This window comes from Triticum aestivum, chromosome 5D (genome assembly GCF_018294505.1).
Source record: "Triticum aestivum cultivar Chinese Spring chromosome 5D, IWGSC CS RefSeq v2.1, whole genome shotgun sequence".
Taxonomy (NCBI): Eukaryota; Viridiplantae; Streptophyta; class Magnoliopsida; order Poales; family Poaceae; genus Triticum; species Triticum aestivum.
In genome coordinates, this window is record NC_057808.1 from 273,165,302 (window position 1) to 273,176,215 (window position 10,914).

Below are 10,914 nucleotides of genomic sequence, written 5' to 3' on the forward strand. Positions count from 1 at the left end.
ACTGGATCAGGTCGCGGGCCGGACTGCAATAGTACACTTAAACTACATCAAGATAATGGAGAAAAAGGGCCGGATGTGCGCACGAGAGAGCCCTGTCACTTATGATGCGGCCTGGGGCTTAGTGCGGGGGCGTCATTCCATACTGCTGTCAACGTCCCACGCGGTGTTGACTGCTGGAACGCCCTTCCCCTTCTTGGACGTCTCCGCCTCCAGACGCGCTGGAGCCGCCCTCTTCTTCTTCCTCCTCTCCTCCGGGGGAGGATTGTTTTCTTCCTCCTCCTCCTCCTCTTCCTCGTCATTGTCCTCAGGGACAGAGGAATGAGTTTCGTCATCTTCGGACGTCACGTCCGAAGTGCCCTTACGGCGGAGGCCACTCTTGGCCCCCTTGGCCTTCTTCTTGGCCTTCTTCTCCGGCGCCTTATATGGCGCCAGCACCAGCATCTTCGCTAGACGCGGGATGACTGGTTCTTCAGGCAGCGGAGCCGGACACTGGATCCGCTTCGCCCTCTCCATCCAGTCCTGAAGGAACCATAATAAAAGCTCAGACATCATCCTCAAAACAATAAGGTTGGGGATACGTCAAAAGTAACATACCTCGCTGGCGGGGTGTTTACAGTCGTGACCACGGTCTGAATCCGTGGCCGGCGGTTTCTCGTTGCCCTTAAAGAGCAATTTCCAGGTGTCTTCGTGGGTGGGAGCCTCACCAGGGTCCGATGCTTCTTCGGGTTGAAATCCCACAGAGGCCATCCTCTGTGCTGGCATGGAAGAATCCGGCAAACTAGCATCACCTGGATCACATCGACGAGCTTGACGTTCTTGGCTATCATGCTCTGGACGCACGTCTGCAACGCTATCAGCTCGTCGGACGAACACCAGCCCGGACTCTTCTCGACCCAAGAGGTGAGCCGCATGGGAGCACCGAAGCGGAATTCAGCAGCCGCGGCCCAAGTGGTGCCGCGGGGTTCCGTGATGTAGAACCATTGTCTCTGCCACTCCTTCACTGTCTCCACAAAAATACCTTTCGGCCAGGAGACGTTGGCCAGCTTGCTCACCATGGCTCCTCCGCACTCCGCGTGCTGGCCATCCACCGCCTTCGGCTTCACGTTGAAGACTTTGAGCCACAACCCGAAGTGGGGTTTGATGCGGAGGAAGGCCTCGCACACGACGATAAATGCCGAGATGTTGAGGAAGGAATTTGGGGACAGATCATGGAAATCTACCCCGTAATAATACATCAGCCCGCGGACAAAGAGGTGGATTGGAAACCCTAGCCCATGGGAGAAATGGGGGATGAATACTACCCTCTCTGTGGGCTCCGGCGTGGGGACGACTTGTCCTTCGGCCGGCAGACGGTGGGCGATCTCCTTCGCCAAATATCCGGCCGCTCGGAGCTCAGTAATGTCCTCCTCCTTGACGGAGGAGACCATCCACTTGCCCTGACCACCGGATCCGGACATGGTTGCTTGAGTGGAAAGGATATGAGAACTTGGGCGCTGGAGCTCGAGATTGGGAAGGCGGAGACAGAGAGAAAGCGTGAGAAGACGAAGAGGGAATCCTTATCCTCTTATAAAGGCAGCAAACATTGAATGCCTCCTCACTCGCCTTAAGATTCGCCTATTCCCAAGGGCTGTGTAAACGGCACGGTTTAGTTACCCATGGCCGCATTGATGAGAATCCCGCAATAAGGGGACACGATCTCTGCTTCGACAAGACATGACAATAGCAACCGCGTCTCGAAACGTGGGATGGCAGAAGAAAAACGGTTCGAAATTATGACCAGACAAACGCGATGTCGTGTTGTAAAGAAGTTGTCAACAGATTAGATTCGTGCAAATATTATATTCTCTCTGCGGTTGTGTATGGTGTGTGTAACAGGTCCGAATACAATTATCACATCCGAAGACTATCTTGGAGTTCGGAGAAAGGGGAACCCGCCTTGCCATGCCGAAGACAATCTGCGCGCCGGACTCCTCATCATTGAAGCCAGGTTCAGGGGCTACTGAGGGAGTCCTGGACTAAGGGGTCCTCGGGCGTCCGGCCTGTTATTCATTGGGCCGGACCGATAGGCTGTGAAGATACGAAGGCCGAAGACTATACCCATGTCCGGATTGGACATTCCTTGGCGTGGAAGACAAGCTACGCGACCAGCTGTGAAGATTCCTTCTTATGTAACCGACTCCATGTAACCCTAGATCTCTCCGGTGTCTATATAATCCGGAGAGCATAGTCCGGATGGGACATTCATTACCATATATTCACATAGGCTAGACTTCTAGGGTTTAGCCATTACGATCTCGTGGTAGATCAACTCTTGTAATACTCATATTCATCAAGATCAATCAAGCAGGAAGTAGGGTATTACCTCCATAGAGAGGGCCTGAACCTGGGTAAACATCGTGTCCCCCGTCTCCTGTTACCATCGATCCTAGACGCACAGTTTGGGACCCCCTAACCGAGATCCGCCGGTTTTAACACCGACACCCTTACTACAATGAAGTAGACCTCTCAGGCGTATCTTCACTTGGTATTTGATATGAAATATCAGACTGTCTTGGGCATACATACCACATTGTTCACACAATACTTGGCATACCTGTATGGTTGATCTTGCTCCTTCATTATTCTTTATCTGGATCCTTAAATGAAAGAGCGTGGCCTTATATATCCTTGATTATCTTCGCGGCCCTGAGTACTGTCATGTGCAATATCTTGCAATCATACCTTGGTCTTGTTTATGTCTCCAGTCTTGGGATATTTATCCGGATCACGTGTGCTGATACAAATATCATTACTGCTGACTATGCCAGACAGTGACCGGATTAATAGCATCACCTTGTCGGGTGTGCTGGGCTGATCTTGATATTTACTGCCAAGATAGTTGTCTCAATGTTGTCTTTCTTCAAGACTTGCCAATTCTTGCATCACCCACTGGATTTCTGTCTCTTGAATAACCGGTGAGCTTGTCAGATGCGTACTATGAATTCTTCCTTGTGCGAGGGACTTGCATGAACTTGGTAGCATACTCATTGTATGAACAAATATCCGATTCTCGAGGTATGCCTTTGTTCTGACTGATTCTTATTTCTGACTTAACTGTTGCAGATTTTCCACTTGGAAAACACTGTCATATGCTGACAATCCATTGTTTATTTTCTTGTACCAGTGCCATACTGAAGAAGACTGGGTAGCTTGCTTTGGAATCCATTGGGGTATCGTGCTGCGGAAGACTGGACAGCTGGTGCTTGAAGCTTTCTGCGGATATCTTGCTAAGGAAGGCTGGGTACCGTACCTTATAAGCTTCCCCCTTAAAGGCTTTCTAGGGAAGACTCGGTACCTTATGCCAGAAGCTGTTGCGGTATCTTACTGAAGACTGAATATCTTGCACTGGAATCCATTCATGCCTTTGTGATGCAGACTGAGGAATCTTGCCTTGTATACTTCGCTGATAAGCTGTGAAGAAGGACTGGACTGGTCTTCTTTGTGAATGGAATATATATATATATATATATTCTTGTCATTCCGGCTGCTGATTACTTTTATGACAAGAATTTGTCTGACCCTCCTTCTTGCCGAATTCATTGCATATCCGGACTGACCTCGGGGTGTCGCATGCTTCAAATTTGACTTATTGCAGAATCAATCATACCTCTGACTTGAAATACACGGTTGGACTTGGATCCAATTTAGTTCTCTTTCTAATTTAATCATTGCTGCAATAAAGGTGTATAGCTGATGGGTACTTGTTACTGAAAGTCTGAGCAGAATGTACTTCTATTCAGACCGGATGTCTGCAATACACTGCTGTCAGCTGAAAATCTTCATTGCTTTTAACTGAGTTCATTGGTGTATATCTGTACTTCTCACGGCTTCTTCTGATCCAGTGTCGGTTGATGAGCAATTTCCATAAGGGGGTAACACCGAAGATTCAAATAAAGAAGCACGAGAAAATGATCGATTGCAACAAAGCACACAACAAACAAGCTACAAAACTAATCCACATAGGCACACATAAGCACACACAAGCATAAACAAGAAATGTTACTACAGCAGATGCACATGCACTACACGAATGGATACACCCTACGCTTGAGCAAACGCTCGGGAGCTGATGAAGAAGCTAAAGGAGAAGCGAGCAGAACTGTTGACTCCGAAACTCCGGAGGAACAAGGCGGAGAGGTTGAAGAAGCTGGCGGAGACTGATGTAGGGAAGCACCAAGAAATCTCCCGGCTCCAGTGGCATCTCGGACTAACTCAGAAATAAGAAGACACTCGGCCGTCATGTAATGGGACATGGCGAGGATAGCCGGGTCATCTTGAGGATTGACAGACGGGAACTTTATCCGCTTAGGATTCTCAACAATGGTGGGATAGAATTGATAGGCACGGTTCTCTTGTACCATTCTCTCTTGATGGCGAAGGCCGGTGAATGCTGCCATTGCTGCAAGCTAAACGGCATGCTCGGGAGTAGCGCCGTAACAACCGTGGAAACAGTAGGTACGCTTACCAATAGGAATCGAGGCTGACAGATGGACATGGGCAACATACTCCAGGATTCTTCCTCCGGCAGAAGGCTAGAATACTTGATAATGGGGTGGATCTCCATGGGGATAAATGCTACGCCACATGTCGCCAAGGAGGGTGGCAAATCTAAGAGGTGCAGGAGTGGGGCTGAAAACAATAGGAACAACACCGGGAGCTTTGGGAAGGACACTGAAGTCATGGATGCTGACCGCCATCTACGCACGAAACATGGGTTATTGGTAACCTATGAAGACTATATGCAGCAAACAAATGCAACAACGAAATGCACCAAGCAAGGGTGACAACGAGACCCTATACTATCGTTTTCTAACGTTCTAGCGGACTAGGATGCTCTACAGCCAGACCTACTCTGATACCAAGCCTTGTGGCACCCTGGCTCAGATAAACCGGAATGCCCCATATTCCAGCCCAAAGATCGAGGTGAAGTCTTCTGGAATATGGCATTGCTTAGCATAGAACAAACCAACTCTCTATTATAACACAAATATGAATACAAGGTCTCCGATATACAATGAATAACACCGGCACGGCGACGCTACGCCAACCACAGTTGCTCTATGCAAGCAGCATAACAACTATTGGCAGCGGAACAACGAACGACGATGATGGACTCTGATGTCTATTACGCAACCTTCTTCTTGTAGACGTTGTTGGGCCTCCAAGTGCATATAAAATAGCATATAAATGCATATAAAACATCCTAGATGGATAATATAATAGCATGGAACAATCAAAAGTTATAGATACGTTGGAGACATATCAGCATCCCCAAGCTTAATTCCTGCTCGTCCTCGAGTAGGTAAATGATAAAAACAGAATTTTTGATGTGGAATGCTACCTAACATATTTATCAATGTAATCTTCTTTATTGTGGCAAGAATATTTAGATCCATAAGATTCAAAACAAAAGTTTAATATTGACATGAAAATAATAATACTTCAAGCATACTAACCAAGCAATCATGTCTTCTCAAAATAACATGGCCAAAGCAAGCTATCCCTACAAAATCATATAGTCTGGCTATGCTCTATCTTCATCACACAAAATATTTAAATCATGCACAACCCCGATGACAAGCCAAGCAATTGTTTCATACTTTTGATGTTCTCAAACTTTTTCAATCTTCACGCAATACATGAGCGTGAGCCATGGACATAGCACTATAGGTGGAATAGAATGGTGGTTGTGGAGAAGGCAAAAAGGGAGAATGTAGTCTCACATCAACTAGGCGTATCAACGGGCTATGAAGTTGCCCATCAATAGATATCAATGTGAGTGAGTAGGGACTGCCATGCAACGGATGCACTAGAGCTATAAGTGTATGAAAGCTCAACAAAAGAAACTAAGTGGGTGTGCATCCAACTCGCTTGCTCACGAAGACCTAGGGCAATTTGAGGAATCCCATCATTGGAATATACAAGCCAAGTTCTATAACGTAAAATTCCCACTACTATATGAATGTGACAACATAGGAGACTCTCTATCATGAAGATCATGGTGCTACTTTGAGGCACAAGTGTGGTAAAAGGATAGTAACATTGTCCCTTCTCTCATGTTTTTTTTGTTTGGGCCTTTTTCTCTTTTCTTATGGCCTCTTTTCTTTCTCATTTTTTTTCGTCCGGAGTCTCATCCCGACTTGTGGGGGAATCATAGTCTCCATCATCCTTTCCTCACTGGGACAATGCTCTAATAATGAAGATCATCACACTTTTATTTACTTACAACTCAAGAATTACAACTCGATACTTAGAACAAAATATGACTCTATATGAATGCCTCCGGCGGTGTACCGGGATGTGCAATGAATCAAGAGTGACATGTATGAAAGAATTATAAAGGTGGCTTTGCCACAAGATGTCAACTACATGATCATGCAAAGCAATATGACAATGGTGGAGCGTGTCATAATAAACGAAACGGTGGAAAGTTGCATGGCAATATATCTCAGAATGGCTATGGAAATGCCATAATAGGTAGGTATGGTGGCTGTTTTGAGGAAGGTAATGGTGGGTGTATGATACGGCGAAAGGTGCACGGTATTAGAGAGGCTAGCAATGGTGGAAGGGTGAGAGTGCGTATAATCCATGGACTCAACATTAGTCATAAAGAACTCACATACTTATTGCAAAAATCTATTAGTTATCGAAACAAAGTACTACGCGCATGCTCCTAGGGGGATAGATTGGTAGGAAAAGACCATCGCTCGTCCCCGACCGCCACTCATAAGGAAGACAATCAATAAATAAATCATGCTCCGACTTCATCACATAACGGTTCACCATACGTGCATGCTACGGGAATCACAAACTTTAACACAATTATTTCTCAAATACACGACTACTCAACTAGCATGACTCTAATATCACCATCTTCATATCTCAAAACAATCATAGAGAATCAAACTTCTCATAGTATTCAATGCACTTTATATGAAAGTTTTTATTATATCCCTCTTGGATGCCTATCATATTAGGACTAAATTCATAACCAAAGCAAATTACCATGCTGTTCTAAAGACTCGCAAAATAATATAAGTGAAGTATGAGATTTCATCTATTTCTTCAAAATAAAACCACCACCGTTCTCTAAAAGGATATAAGTGAAGCACTAGAGCAAATGACAAACTACTCCGAAAGATATAAGTGAAGATCAATGAGTAGCCGAATAATTATGCAACTATGTGAAGACTCTCTAACATTTAAGAATTTCAGATCTTGGTATTTTATTCATACAGCAAGAAAAACAAAAGAAAATAAAATGACATTTCAAGGATAACACTCATCATGTGAAGAAGCAAAAACTTAGGCTCAACCGATACTAACCGATAATTGTTGAAGAAGAAAGGTGGGATGCCTACCGGGGCATCCCCAAGCTTAGATGCTTGAGACTTCTTGAAATATTATCTTGGGGTGCCTTGGGCATCCCCAAGCTTGAACTTTTGTGTCTCCTTAATTCCTCTCATATCACGGTTTCCTAAATCTCAAAAGCTTCATCCACACCAAACTCAACAAGAACTCGTGAGATAAGTTAGTATAAACCAATGCAAAAACCTTATCATTCTCTACTGTAACAAATCACTAAAATTATTATTCAACATTGCATACTAAATGCCTCTGCATATTTAATACTCCTATCCTCAAATAGAATCATTAAACAAGCAAACATATGCAAACAATGCAAACATAACAGCAATCTGCCAAAACAGTACAGTCTGTAAAGAATGCAAGATTGATCATACTTCCCTAACTCCAAACATTATGAAATTATGCCACACTGTAGAAAATTTATCAGAGCTCAATATGCAAAAAGTTTCAACATTTTATCATATTCTGACTTTTCTAGGGAATTTTTGCAACAGCGGTAAACTTTCTGTTTTCAAACAGCAACATGTATACTTGCAAAATAAGCATAGTAAAAGCTATCCTTGACATTTTTATTGAAACTAGAGACGCAAAACATTATTCTAAATAACAGCAATCAAAAACTAACAAAAGAAAATGACGCTCCAAGCAAAACACATATCATGTGGTGAGTAAAAATATAGCTCCATGTAAAGTTACCGATGAATGAAGACGAAAGAGGGGATGCCTTCCGGGGCATCCCCAAGCTTAGGCTCTTGCCACTCCTTATTCAATAGTCCATCGAATCTTTACCCAAAACTTGAAAACTTCACAACACAAAACTTAACAGAAAACTCGTAAGCTCCGTTAGTATAAGAAAATAAATCACCACTTAGGTACTCTTGTGAACTCATTCTAAATTCACATTGGTGTAATATCTACTGTATTCCAACTTATCTATGGTTCATAACCTTCGATACTAGCCATAGATTCATCAAAATAAGCAAACAGCACACGAAAAACAGAATCTGTCAAAAACAGAACAGTCTGTAGTAATCTGTATCAAAAGTATACTTCTGGAACTCCAAAAATTCTAAAATAAATTGCTGGACGTGAGGAATTTGTCTATTAATAATCTGCAAAAAGAATCAACTAAATAGCACTCTCCAGTATAAAGTTGTAGCTAATCTCGTGAGCGCTAAAGTTTCTGTTTTTTACAGCAAGATCAAAAAGACTTCACCCAAGTCTTCCCAAAGGTTCTACTTGGCACAAACACTAATTAAAACATAAAACCACATCTAACCAGAGGCTAGATTATTTATTTATTACTAAACAGGAGCAAAAAGCAAGGAACAAAAATAAAATTGGGTTGCCTCCCAACAAGCGCTAACGTTTAACGCCCCTTGCTAGGCATGATGATTTCAATGATGCTCACATAAAAGATAAGAATTGAAACATAAAGAGAGCATCATGAAGCATATGACTAGCACATTTAAGTCTAACCCACTTCCTATGCATAGGTATTTTGTGAGCAAACAACTTATGGGAACATGAAACAACTAGCATAGGAAGGTAAAACAAGCAAATCTTCAAGATTTTCAACACATAGAGAGGAAACTTGATATTATTGCAATATGTACAAGCATATATTCCTCCCTCATAATAATTTTCAGTAGCATCATGAATGAATTCAACAATATAACCATCACATAAAGTATTCTTTTCATGATCTACTTGCATAGAAATTTTCTTACTCTCCACATAAGCAAATTTATTCTCATCAATAGTAGTGGGAGCAATCTCAACAAAATAACTATCATGTGAAGTATAATCCAATTGAAAATTAAAACCATGATGACAAGTTTCATGGTTATCATTATTCTTAATAGCATACATGTCATCACAATAATCATCATAAATAGCAACTTTGTTATCATAATCAATTGGAACCTCTTCCGAAATAGTGGATTCATCACTAAATAAAGTCATGACCTCTCCAAATCCACTTTCATCAATATAATCATCATAAATAGGAGGCATGCTTTCATCATAATAAATTTGCTCATCAAAAGTTGGGGGACAAAAAAATATCATCTTCATCAAACATAGCTTCCCCATGCTTGTGGCTTTGCATATCATTAGCATCATGGATATTCAAGGAATTCATACTAAAAACATTGCAATCATGCTCATCATTCAAATATTTAGTGCCAAACATTCTAATGCATTCTTCTTCTAGCACTTGAGCACAATTATCAGAATACTTATTTTCATGAAAGATATTAAAAAGATGAAGCATATGAGGTACCCTCAATTCCATTTTTTTATAGTTTTCTTTATAAACTAAACTAGTGATAAAACAAGAAACAAAAAGATTCGATTGCAAGATCTAAAGATATACCTTCAAGAACTCACCTCCCCGACAACAGCGCCAGAAAAGAGCTTGATGTCTACTACGCAACCTTCTTCTTGTAGACGTTGTTGGGCCTCCAAGTGCAGAGGTTTGTAGGACAGTAGCAAATTTCCCTCAAGTGGATGACCTAAGGTTTATCAATCCGTGGGAGGCGTTGGATGAAGATGGTCTCTCTCAAGCAACCCTGCAACCAAATAACAAAGTGTCTCTTGTGTCCCCAGCACACCCAATACAATGGTAAATTGTATAGGTGCACTAGTTCGGCGAAGAGATGGTGATACAAGTGCAATATGGATGGTAGATATAGGTTTTTGTAATCTGAAAATATAAAAACAGCAAGGTAACTAATGATAAAAGCGAGCGTAAACGGTATTGCAATGCTAGGAAACGAGGCCTAGGGTTCATACTTTCACTAGTGCAAGTTCTCTCAACAATAATAACATAATTGGATCATATAACTATCCCTCAACATGCAACAAAGAGTCACTCCAAAGTCACTAATAGCGGAGAACAAACGAAGAGATTATTGTAGGGTACGAAACCACCTCAAAGTTATTCTTTCGGATCGATCTATTCAAGAGTCCGTAGTAAAATAACACGAAGCTATTCTTTCCGTTCGATCTATCATAGAGTTCGTACTAGAATAACACCTTAAGATACAAATCAACCAAAACCCTAATGTCACCTAGATACTCCAATGTCACCTCAAGTATCCGTGGGTATGATTATACGATATGCATCACACAATCTCAGATTCATCTATTCAACCAACACAAAGAACTTCAAAGAGTGCCCCAAAGTTTCTACCGAAGAGTCAAGACGAAAACGTGTGCCAACCCCTATGCATAAGTTCACAAGGTCACTGAACCCGCAAGTTGATCACCAAAACATACATCAAGTAGATCACGTGAATATCCCATTATCACCACAGATAAGCACATGCAAGGCATACATAAAGTGTTCCCAAATCTTTAAAGACTCAATCCGATAAGATCACTTCAAAGGGAAAAAACTCAATCCATTACAATTGAGTAGAGGGGGAGAAACATCATAAGATCAACTATAATAGCAAAGCTCGCAATACATCAAGATCGTACCACCTCAAGAACACGCGAGAG